Below are 12,470 nucleotides of genomic sequence, written 5' to 3'. Positions count from 1 at the left end.
GAAGTACCTGGATCTACAAATAAAGTGCAGAGTGTAGTATGAGTATAACCAACTCAATAAGTATTGTAAATAAATACGGCAAGGTAAGCGAAGCATAAATTATTAACGATACTAGTTATCACCTATGTTGTTCCATCATTTAAACCGACACAGAAGAATATTGAATACTAACTCTTCAAGTTTCGTGAGAAAACATCCGTGTGTGCATCTGTACCATTTCTCAAGTACTCTACTCCGACAGTATCATGGCATGTATAGCTGATAAGCAGTTAAATCAGATAAATGATCAAGAAAATGCAAAATCCAAAACAACACTGGCCAAATTCTCTCAACTTTCTATATCTGTTCCAAACCACTGATCAATATTCTCAATAATTGCGAGTACACCATCAAGAGAGATACTTGAGAGGGTGACCCTAGGGGGGTGGATCCGTATCCACACGTTGCACGGACAACTTACGTACTGCACGGATAACTCACGTGCTGCACGGACAATTCACGTGCTAATAATGTCAATATATGGATTCGTACGGACAACTCACGTGCTGCACGGATAACTCATGTGCCAATAATATAATCCGCCTGGCATGGTGACATGCCTCCAGTCCAAACATATCATACAGAAGCAATAAAACATGTATACATGTATGTGATGAATGAAATAAGATTCTCATGCTCCTGGACTGGTATAAATGAGATGCTAAAGTGTAGGCATGTGCGAAGTGTGCTACCATAGGTCAAATCGGCAATTTCATCATTGAAAAGCATTTATCAACACTACAGGAAAATAGGTCTTTAGCGATGGGAAATTCGATCGTTAAAACTCCAAATCCGGTCGTTATCTGTCAATTACGATGGGGTTAAAACCGGTTGTCACGGGTCGTTAGTGCCTCCGTCGTTAAAGGTAAACTACTGAATTTTAATCCCGTCATAAAAACTCTTTTAACGATGGCAAGGAATCCAGTTGTTATACCAACATTAGCGAGGGGATTTTTCCATCGTTACATGTCGTCCAGTCATTAAAAACTTCACTAACAGTAGCTAATTTTCAGTCGTTGTTAGGGTTTGGTGACCAGAATTCCATTCGTTAATTCTATGTACATTCAACGACATACTTTTTAAAAAATAAAATTTCCCTTCACTAATGTGAAATTTTAAGTAATAAATATATTACACGAATTCGAAATCATACAAAGAATGAAGTCAATATTGACATAAAACATCTTTTTTAATTATAGAGAACTAATCAAAGTAGCAATAATATATATTACATCCAAATTGCACGATCCTTTTTTTTCAATTCCTTAAAGAAAACAAAAAATTAAAGAGAAAGTAAAATAGTAATTTGTACAGATGACGACCACAACTCCTAATAAAACAAAATAGATTTCCCTTGGTCTTCAACAATTCTAGCTGCTTCAAATTGCTCGGAACTATTTTTATGAAAGATTCTTCCAACTTCAGGGCCTTTATCTGTTAAAAAAAGTTCATATTAGTTGAGTAAGAAAACAAGAATTAATATTGGTAAGTTGCTACCACACAGTAAAATGTAAAAGCACGAAACGAAGAGCATCTCAAAATACTATGAACAATCAGTGCTTCTTACAACAACATTACAAAATCCAACATTAAGAGTATCATGAAACCTATTATAAATGCTCGCCAAAAGTAATAGCCACAACATTGGGAGAAAATGATATAATACAAAAAGGTATTATTGTTCCATCCTTTTGCACAATCATGTTTAGGAAGAACCTTAGAAAAAACTAATTATACACTTAGGATTGAATTATTGGTTTGAGCCATGTCATGGCCACCACCATAAGGGGTTGGATCATATTTTTCAAAAAGAGTGTCATCGTGTTCTTTAGTTGAATAAGAGATTGCATATCTTGTCTCCAAAGAATTAGCAGCCTTTTCATATTGGATAAGTTTTGGCTCAGTAGAACTGTGCACAGACTAACTTAATTGTGGATGCATTTTAGTGTAGTAGTAATTGTAATTAGTACTCTGCTCAATTTGCTCTGAGTTGCTATAGCCATAGGAAGAATATGATATGGAAGACTGAATTGGAAAAGCATCATAATCATAAGGGGCATTGAAATAAGGAGTGAATTGGCACTCACCATCATCACCATTGTATCCATAGAAAGCCATCTATTAAACCCTTCAAATTCTGAGAACAATTGCTAGGAAGATCGCAAATTTATAAAGTTTATCTGCTTTGTATTATTGAATATGCATATTATTAAGGTGCCATATAAAATATGCTAAATGGATACTGATATAGAAAGGAAGAAAATGAGCACTGCATAATGGTTGGTTGGGCTGATCAGCTAATGCTATAATAGTGCAAGCAGATAAGAAAGTAGAAAAAGGAAGTGTGTGATTGTTCTACGCTTAGTCTATGAACAAAGATAAGCACGTCAAATTCAAATGATTGATATTGGACTAACATTTAGCGCCACGAAAGTGGGTTAAAAGGTAGTTCTTGAGGGAAAATAATAGTACGGTCTAAGCTATATATACTCACAGTGTAAAAAATGTTAACAGTGTAATTCGACCTCTTATTGTAAGTTATTTACTCTACTTTTCAGGTTGTAAGATCATGCTTGTTTTAAACAGTTACATATGGTTACATGTAACTTAACATAATGGTGTAACAAAAAAAAATTGATGAAGCATAATGGTGTAACAAAATTATATATTGTCAGTTAAAAAAAATTGAACTTCCAAGAAATTCATGTACCGAGGGTGTTCAGTAAATTTCGAACTAATCAGCTCGTTGGTACGCAACAGTTGAGACGTTTGTTCAGTGGAAGCATGTATGGACCTTGTGAAATCTCAGTCATGGAAATAGACGGATCAAGACTCTATAGACTCTCTTCTCCTGACATGAGTATATGTAACTAATTTAAGATTTTTAAGTATTTCTGTAACGATCCGGTCAGTCGTTTCGAGAGTTATAGCCCTGTTTTTTCTATTTCTACTTCTTTTTATGTTATTCAGCTATATTATGTTATATCGGGTTAGTTGGTTCGGGATCGGAGTGGTTTCAGAGTGAATTGAGACACTTAGTCTCTTAAGTAGAAACTTAAGTTGGAAAAGTCAATCGGATATTGACCTATGTGTAAACGATCTCAGATTTGAATTCTGATGGTTCCGTTAGCTCTGTTAGGTGATTTTTGACTTAGGAGTGCGTCCGGAATGTGATTTGGAGGTCTGTGGTAAAATTAGGGTTGAATTGGCGAAATTGAAAATTTGGCGATTTCGGTCGGTAGTGAAAAAATTTGATATCGGGGTCGGAATGAAATTCTAGAAGTTGGAGTTGGTTCGTAGTGTAATTTGTGATGTGTGTGCAAAATTTGAAGTCATTCGAACATAGTTTAGTTGGTTTCGGCATCGGTTGCCGAATTTGAAAATTTAGAAGTTCTTAAGCTTGAATCCGAGGGTAATTTGATGATTTGATGTTATTTTGAGTGATTGCAAGATTCGCCTAAGTTGATATGTTGATATATGACTTGTTTGTATTTTTGATTGAGGTCCCGAGGGCCTCGGGGTGATTCCGGGTGATTAACGGATTTGTCGAAGTTGAGAAATGCAGCTGGAAGCTGCTGGTGTAAGGCTACTAGTGTGGCCGCACCTGCGGATTGTGAGCCGCAGGTGCGATGATCGCAGGTGCGGATGGCATGTCGCAGTTTCGGGAAATGGAGGCCTGGCATTGAGCGCAGGTGCGGAAGAGAGGATCATACCGGCGAGCCCGCAGGTGCGAAGGGGCATCCGCAGGTGCGAAACTTGGCGTCTAAGTGACTTTCGCATATGCGCACCTGGGACTGCAGGTGCGAGTCCGCAGGTGCGAGAAAGGTGTCCGCAAGTGTGGAAGCTGGAGAATTAAGTGAGTTGTGCAGGTGCGGCTCCTTGAACTGCAGATGCGGTCGCGCGGGTGGGAGAAAAGGCCGCAGGTGCGAGAAGCCTGGGCAGAGGGTACATACTGCATACTTCGCGAATTTTGGTGCATTCTTCACCATTTCTATTCGGTTTTTGGAGCTTTTGGGAGATATTTGAAGAGGGAACCAAGGGGGTTTCATTGAGGTAAGTTACTTGAGCCCTAATACTTGTATATATGGTGATTCTCCATTGTTTAATCATTGTAATTAGTGAAAATGAGGGGTTAGGGCTTGGAATTTTTAAGAGTTTAATTTGAGGATTTGAGAGACCAAACGGAGTCTGATTTTGATGAATTTGGTATGGTTAGACTCATGAGTGAATGGGCTTTCTAGTTTTGTAAATTTTATCGGATTTCGAGACGTGGGCCCGGGGGCCGGGTTTGAGCCAACTTTGGGTTTTGGTCTAATTTGATAGTTTTACTTGTGGAATTCATTCCATTAGCGTATATTGATGGTATTGTGCTAATTGTGCACAGATTCAGAGTATTTGGAGATCGATTTCAGAGACGAGGGCATCCCGGAGTAGGAGTTTTACGCTCTTAAGGTAAGTAACGATTTTAACTCTTGCTTTGAGGGTATAAACCCGGAGATTTGACATCACGTGATTGTTTGGAAGTGATACCCACGCTAGGTGACAAGCGTGTGGGTGTGCACCGCGAGGGATTGAGACTTGGTCCGTCCTGTGAGACTGTAAGGCCTAATGGCTATTATTTGTGGTTATGTGTTTAGTTGTTTTTGAACTTGTTTGCCTTCATGATAGAGATCATGCTTGGGCTTTATTCATGCTCACATTATTTGTACTTAGTCATAGTAATTATTGTACATGTTTATCTCAGTTCTTATTATTTGCTAATAGAGGTGATATTTGATGTGGGTTGTGTTCCCTTATTTGTTGGTGATGGTGAGACTAGTGAGGTACATGATTGAGTGAGGCCGAGGGCCTGGTTGTGAGGATATTAATACCATAGCGCGTGAGTTGACCGTGCGGGTCCAGGTATAGATACCATAGCACGTGAGTTGTCCGCGTAGCATGTGAGTTGACCGTGCAGATCCAGTTATTGATATGATGGCACGTGAGTGATCCGTGCTTAGCTCTTGGGCTTTGGGAGCCCCTCCGAAATCTGTACACACCCCCAGTGAGCGCAGAGTGTTGAGTGATGTGTGCGAGTGATGAGTGATGGAGTGACATTGCTGTGAGGTTGTATTTATTTGTGCTGTTGCTGCATTTATCTGTTATGCTTCCTTGTGGCATTTACTGAGTTATGGAATTTACCTATTTATTTCTATTTATTTTACATTATGAAAATGAATAATTGGACAATTTTACTTAGCTCGTCACTACTGCTCAGTTCCTTAGTTATTTCTGTTACGTGCTGAGGTGGTTGTACTCATGCTACACCCTGCACTTTATGTGCAGATCCAGGTGAGTTAGAGCGCGGCGATCGTTGAGTTCAGGCCGGCTATTGTTGGAGACTGCAAGGTAGCTGCTAGCGACCGCAGGACCTTGTCACTCCTTTTATCATTTCTTCTTTTGGATTGTATTGACAGTTAGACAACTTTATTTCTTAGTTCATAGATTTAGACGCTCATGACTTAGTGACACTCCGATGTTTGGGGCTCGTTTTCATATTTTTCTATATTATAATTAGAGTTGATTTAGTTTATGAAAAATTTAAATGTTGGTATTGTTTTATTAAATTCTTATAATCGGTTTAGTAGTAATATTTTGGGAAGTAGGCTTGCCTTGTAACACGATAGGCGCCATCACGACCATGGTTAGATTTTGGGTCGTGACAAGTTGGTATTAGAGCCTAGGTTACATAGGTCTCTCGAATCATGAGCGGGTTTAGTAGAGTCTTGCGGATCGTTATGGAGACATCTGTACTTATCTTCGAGAGGCTGCAGAACCTTTAGGAAAATTTCACATTCTTGAATTCTTTTCGTGCGGTATTGATTTAGCTTGAAGTGTAACTCTTTGAATTCCTTCCACGCATTTGTATGCGCATGTGAGCGCTCGGTATCAGTTGTGCATTGCTGGCTTGTGGTGGTGGGCCAGTCTGGAGGACTTGAGGCCATGGTTAGACCGCATCTTAGGTTCGATAAAATCAGTTGTAATATATACATTTGGACTCATATGTCCGATAATATCCCTACGAGTAGAATTTGTGGCTCAATGGGCAGTAGAATGGCTTTCTGGTGAGTATGACATAACTGCGGGAGGTGTTAAGACAATGTGAATGTGACGAGAAGTGTTTTCTTGAAATGTAAAGTAAGGCCATTGGGTGCTTGATTTTCGTGTTGATGTGATGTACGGTCTCGAGTGTGAATGTTTTGAAGGATCTTTCACGTTGTTAAATTTTGGGTCATTGTTACGGTTGGGTACATTTGGAATGTTGCTATCCCGTGCACGGATTGCACGGGTTGTGGCTTTAGATTGTATTGATATGTCATGTCACTAGAGTGGTCTTGTTGGATGAGACGAGATCATTGGGCCTAGAATGGATGCTATCGGATTTGATTGTGGTATAATTGGGAGGATAATATCGGAAGTCGGCTTTGAAATTGGCTATAGTTCTTGTAGAAGGAATAGGAGCTCCATGACCTATTGGTCTAATGAATGGTTAGGAATTCGGTATGTTTCTTTCATCATCGACAGTGTACGAAGGTTTTAGAATGAGGTTTTGTCTGATATGAGATTTATTACCGGCACTGGGTTGATTTGAGCCGATACTGTGATTTGAAATCATTGCTTCGAGCATTCGAGCTATGCGGTATTTGAATTTGAGTATTTGAGTTATGGTTACGAATTTTGGTACAGCTTGTTCAGACTTATACAGTATGTAGATGCGAACTTCTGATCTTATAGGAAATTTTGGATGTTGGAAATTTGTTTCGAAGGCTTGTGGGCTAGGTTGAATTGAGAAATTTTAGTTATTCTGTGCTATCGGACCTGTATGGGAGAGAGTGACGTGGGATCACCCCTGGGTATGTGCATGGGAAAGTTACACATCGATTTGATGGCTTTTGGAACAACTCTAGGCACGTTCGAGGACGAACGTTTATTTAAGAGGGGGAGGATGTAACGACCCGGCTAGTCGTTTCGAGAGTGATAGCTCCGTTTTTCCCATTTCTACTTCTTTTTGTGTTATTCAGCTATATTATGTTATATCGGGTTAGTTGGTTCGGGATCGGAGTGGTTTCAGAGTGAATTGAGACACTTAGTCTCTTAAGTATAAAAACTTAAGTTGGAAAAGTCAATCGGATATTGACCTATGTGTAAACGATCTCGGATTTGAATTCTGATGGTTCCGCTAGCTCCGTTAGTTGATTTTGGACTCAGGAGTGTGCACGGAATGTGATTTGGAGGTCCGTGGTAAAATTAAGCTTGAATTGGCGAAATTAGAAATTTCACGATTTTGGTCGGCAGTGGAAAATTTTGATATCGGGGTCGGAATGGAATTCCGGAAGTTGGAGTAGGTTCGTAGTGTCATTTGTGATGTGTGTGCAAAATTTGAGGTCATTTGAACGTGGTTTGGTTGGTTTTGGCATCGGTTGCCGAATTTGAAAATTTAAAAGTTTTTAGGCTTGAATCCGAGGGTAATTTGACGATTTGATGTTATTTTGAGTGATTCGAAGGTTCGACTAAGTTGGTATGTTGATTTATGACTTGTTGGTATTTTTGGTTGAGGTCCCGAGGGCCTCGGGGTGATTCTGGGTGGTTAACGGATTTGTCGAAGTTGAGAAATGCAGTTGGAAGCTGCTGGTGTAAGGCTACTGGTGTGGCCGCACCTGCGGATGGTAATCCACATGTACGATGATCACAGGTGCGGATGGCATGTCGCAGATGCGGGAAATGGAGGCCTGGCATTAAGCGCAGGTGCGGAAGAGAGGATCGCACCTGCGAGCCCGCAGGTGCGAAGCTTGGCGTCTAAGTGACTTTCGCAGATGCGCACCTGGGACCGCAGATGCGAGTCCGCAGGTGCGAGAAAGGTGTCTGCAGGTGCGGAAGCTGGGGAATTAAGTGAGTTGTGCAGGTGCGGCTCCATGGACCGCAGGTGCGGTCGCACGGGTGCAAGAAAAGGCCGCAGGTGCGAGAAGCCTGGGCAGAGGGTACATATTGCACACTTCGCGAATTTTGGTGCATTCTTCACCATTTCTATTTGGTTTTTGGAGCTTTTGGGAGAGATTTGAAGAGGGAACCAAGGGGGTTTTGTTGAGGTAAGTTACTTGAGCCCTAATACTTGTATATATGGTGATTCTCCGTTGTTTTATCATTGTAATTAGTGAAAATGAGGGGTTAGGGCTTAAAAATTTTAAGAGTTTAATTTAAGTATTTGAGGGACCAAACGGAGTCCGATTTTGATGAAGGTATTATGGTTAGACTCGTGAGTGAATGGGATTTCTAGTTTTGTAAATTTTGTCGGATTTCAAGATGTGTGCCCGGGGGCCGGGTTTGAGCCAATTTTGGATTTTGGTCTAATTTGATAGTTTTACTTGTGGAATTCATTCCATTAGCGTATATTGATGGTATTGTGCTAATTGTGCACAGATTCAGAGTATTTGGAGACCGATTTCAGAGACGAGGGCATCCCGGAGTAGGAGTTTTACGCTGTTAAGGTAAGTAACAGTTTTAACTCTTGCTTTGAGGGTATAAACCCGGAGATTTGACATCACGTGATTGTTTGGAAGTGATACCCACGCTAGGTGACAAGCGTGTGGGTGTGCACCGCGAGGGATTGAGACTTGGTCCGTCCTGTGAGACTGTAAGGCCTAATGGCTATTATTTGTGGTTATGTGTTTAGTTGTTTTTGAACTTGTTTGCCTTCATGATAGAGATCATGCTTGGGCTTTATTCATGCTCACATTATTTGTACTCAGTCATAGAAATTATTGTACATGTTTACCTCAGTCTCTATTATTTGCTAATATGCGGTGATACTTGATGTGGGTTGTGTTCCCTTATTTTTTGATGATGGTGAGGCTAGTGAGGTACACGATTGAGTGAGGCCGAGGGCCTGGTTGTGAGGATATTAATACCATAGAGCGTGAGTTATCCACGTAACACGTGAGTTGACCGTACGGGTCCACGTATTGATACCATAGCGCGTGAGTTGTCCGCGTAGCACGTGAGTTGACCGTGCGAATTCAGATATTGATATGATGGCACGTGAATTGTCCGTGCTTAGTGCTTGGGCTTTGGGAGCCCCTCCGGAGTCTGTGCACACCCTAGTGAGCGTAGAGTGTTGAGTGTTCTAAATGTTGAGTGCTGAGTGCGAGTGATGAGTGACATTGCTGTGAGGTTGTATTTATTTGTGTTGTTGCTGTATTTATCTGTTAAGCTTCCTTGTGGCATTTATTGAGTTATAGAATTTGCCTATTTATTTTTGTTTATTTTTAAATTGTGAAAATGAATAATTGGATTGTTTTACTTAGCTCGTCACTACTGCTCAGTTCCTTAGTTATTTCTGTTACTTGCTTAGGTGGTTGTACTCATGCTACACCCTGTACTTTATGTGCAGATCCAGGTGAGTTAGAGCGCGGCGATCGTTGAGTTCAGGCCAGCTATCGTTGGAGACTGCAAGGTAGCTGCTAGCGACCGCAGGACCTTGTCACTCCTTTTATCATTTCTTCTTTTGGATTGTATTGACAGTTACACAGTTTTATTTCTTAGTTCATAGATTTAGACGCTCATGACTTAGTGACACCCCGATGTTTGGGGCTCGTTTGCGTATTTTTCTATATTATAATTAGAGTTGATTTAGTTTATGAAAAATTTAAATGTTGGTATTGTTTTATTAAATTCTTATAATCGGTTTAGTAGTAATATTTTAAGAAGTAGGCTTGCCTTGTAACACGATAGGCGCCATCACGACCATGATTAGATTTTGGGTGGTGACAATTTCATAACAATATGCAGTCCTTTGTTAGTTTTAGATATTTCAAAGAATTTTTATAACATTTTTATAACGTATGAACACCTATATCAAACATGTTCAACATGAATACATCAAGCTTCAACCAAATCTGCCACCAGTCTAAACATTCCACCAACTACTGCCCCTGGTACCATAACTTTCATGATTTGCACTCTGCTTCTACCGACCAAGCCAGAATTTTGTCGCTATTTCCCTGCTTTTGCAGGTGAGAGTTATTGTAGTTACCATATAATAATTACCTTCTACTACCTCATATCTTCCCTTTTTCTCTATCCACACACACATTTCTCCACTCTAGCATCTTAGGTTCAAGTAGATGCCAACTATTATTAGTCTATCACACTACCAAGGGACAAAGTATCTTATTACCATAGAGTACGATGATTTACATAATTTAGCTTGTTTCTCCTTCATTAGGTTAGATCAGATCCTCATGCTAAACACCTACCCATGCAGAGACATTGAGATCTATAATATTACGTGTTCAAGCTTAACATGTAAATAGGATAGAAGCTGCTATTTACATTGAGATCTATATGGTTATATTGAAACTACTGGACAATACCTTTTGACTGTGATATGCTTAGAAGCTTTACTGATGTGTCCTTTTGTATTATTATTTGGACATCCCAAGCTACCAAGTGAAAGAATTGTTGGTAAGTTTTCTAAGGACGCTACTAGAAAATAAGTAGTCTAAATAAATGTCTTCCAAAAACAGAAAAAAAAAAAAAAAAAAAAAAAAGCATAATAATTAGCCACCTTCCAGTTGCTAACAAAGGTGTAAAACCTTCTCTTATTTATATTCTCTATCTTAGAAGATCATATCATAAATGCTCACCCAGAAAATATGTAACAACTCGTTTCCTCAGGTTTCAATTGCACGACTCAAAATCACCACATATATCTTGTTTAATACACAAGATAGTAAAAAGATACTAAACTATGACTTTGGTCCACATGAATTTGCATATTTTAGCTTTCCAAGCACATATAATGGTATGCATTCAAACAATGAATCTGAGATGCACATATCTAATTGAATTTCAATATTAGAGTAACTGTACATATATAAGGTCAGTACTTTATTAAACTAAAAAAAAAACTTCACTAAATTCATGTAAGGATATTCATCAGGTCATAGTTGGTAGAAATCTTACACACCTGTTAAATGTTTCAGCTTGTAATTTGTTGACTTGAAGATGGTGCTGATGAAGGTTGATCAACCAGTAAGCTTATAATATGTGCATACTTAGAATCTATGTCGTCCATATGTATTTCTAGTGATTCTTTTGCTTTTTTAGTTGCATTCAGCTCGGTTTGTAGTGATTCTTTTTCTTTTCGAGTTGCATTAAGCTCAGCCAGTATTGCAGCCTTTGAGGAGATACCGCCTTTCAACTCCTTAGTGGTTATACCACCCCTAGCTAGTCCAATCACATGACTCTTATTTTGAGGTCCAAGCACCTTTCTACTACCTCGATATTCGCAAGAGACTGCTCATATTGTACTAGTTCTTGTATCTCAGCCTATAAAATACAAAAAAATTTAAAATAACAAAATACATCAAAATAAAATGAAGGATGTAAAATGAAGTTCATCAATAAACATACATATTTTTTACTAGCTTCAGGTTCTACAAGCGTGTCATTTTTCTTGTGAGTCTCAAAGAAGATAGTCGCCATGTTCGGTGGATTACTGTCTTTGACTCCCTTCACATTTAAATAAACAAGTCAAACAAAGACGAGGTTTCTTTATAGGATTGCACTGTGCACTTACCCGTTCGTAAATAATTTCTCTAATCGGCTTGCTACCCGTACGATGAGGTATTCTCAACTTAGACCTATTGATCGAGTTTCTAATACTTGTTTCCGATTTTAAGAACAAACCATTGAAATCATGAACTGTCAGCTGCAAAAATAAGAAGTTAAAAGTAGTTATGAAGTCTTACCTTAAATTTTTCAATTAAAAAATATTCCTTGACCAACCATTCTCAATCACTCTTGTCTACCTCATCCGGGACATCTTTAGTGCTTCATGCAATGGCTTAAACTTCACATACATGAGCAATGATCCTCTCCAATTGGTCCATAACTTTCTCATATGATATTAGACATGATCTCTTTGATGATTCATGTCATCACTGTCAAATTTATCCTAAATATTTTGCAAATTCATTAATCAAGAAAGTAAAATTTTTCATTTAAACAAAAAAATGGATGTAGTCCACATTATGGCATATTCAAAGTTTAGAACACGTACAAGGTTCGGTTAAGATCTCTTAGTTTCATCAACGAACCTAACCTCTGTAATAGTTATATTTAGAGAGGAAAAAAACTATGTATGCACAGAGACAAGAAATGTGAGAGCTGACACCTTTTAATTATCTAGGCCCTAGTATAAGTATCAATGACATGAAATTACTAGGAATGGGCAGACAACACTGGAAATTCACGACACAACTGCCCAGTTTTTGGATAGAGTTAATCATGTGCGACTGGACTTATTGGCAGGAAAAAGAGGGATGAAAGACTGCATTGGTGAGTAAATCCTCAGTGTATCTCACTAATACTAATTCTCAGCATTGGGCTTC

At 39.1% G+C, this 12,470-nt stretch overlaps 2 long non-coding RNA genes across 2 annotated transcripts; both read right to left on the bottom strand.

Annotated features, from left to right (window-relative positions):
• Window positions 1-1,209: 1,209 nt before the first annotated feature.
• Window positions 1,210-2,258, bottom strand: LOC104119085 (uncharacterized). The gene is made up of 2 exons (XR_691352.4): window positions 2,127-2,258; window positions 1,210-1,473 (listed from the first exon to the last, which is right to left on the bottom strand). It is a non-coding gene; the product is annotated as an uncharacterized lncRNA (long non-coding RNA).
• Window positions 2,259-11,304: 9,046 nt separating this feature from the next.
• Window positions 11,305-12,041, bottom strand: LOC108949017 (uncharacterized). Its single transcript, XR_001973785.3, has 3 exons — window positions 11,657-12,041; window positions 11,491-11,589; window positions 11,305-11,406 (listed from the first exon to the last, which is right to left on the bottom strand). It is a non-coding gene; the product is annotated as an uncharacterized lncRNA (long non-coding RNA).
• Window positions 12,042-12,470: the final 429 nt, after the last annotated feature.

This window comes from Nicotiana tomentosiformis, chromosome 6, assembly GCF_000390325.3.
Source record: "Nicotiana tomentosiformis chromosome 6, ASM39032v3, whole genome shotgun sequence".
In the NCBI taxonomy this organism is placed as follows: Eukaryota; Viridiplantae; Streptophyta; class Magnoliopsida; order Solanales; family Solanaceae; genus Nicotiana; species Nicotiana tomentosiformis.
The sequence above is the reverse complement of the archived record's forward strand: the minus strand, read 5'-3'. Positions and strand labels throughout refer to the sequence as shown.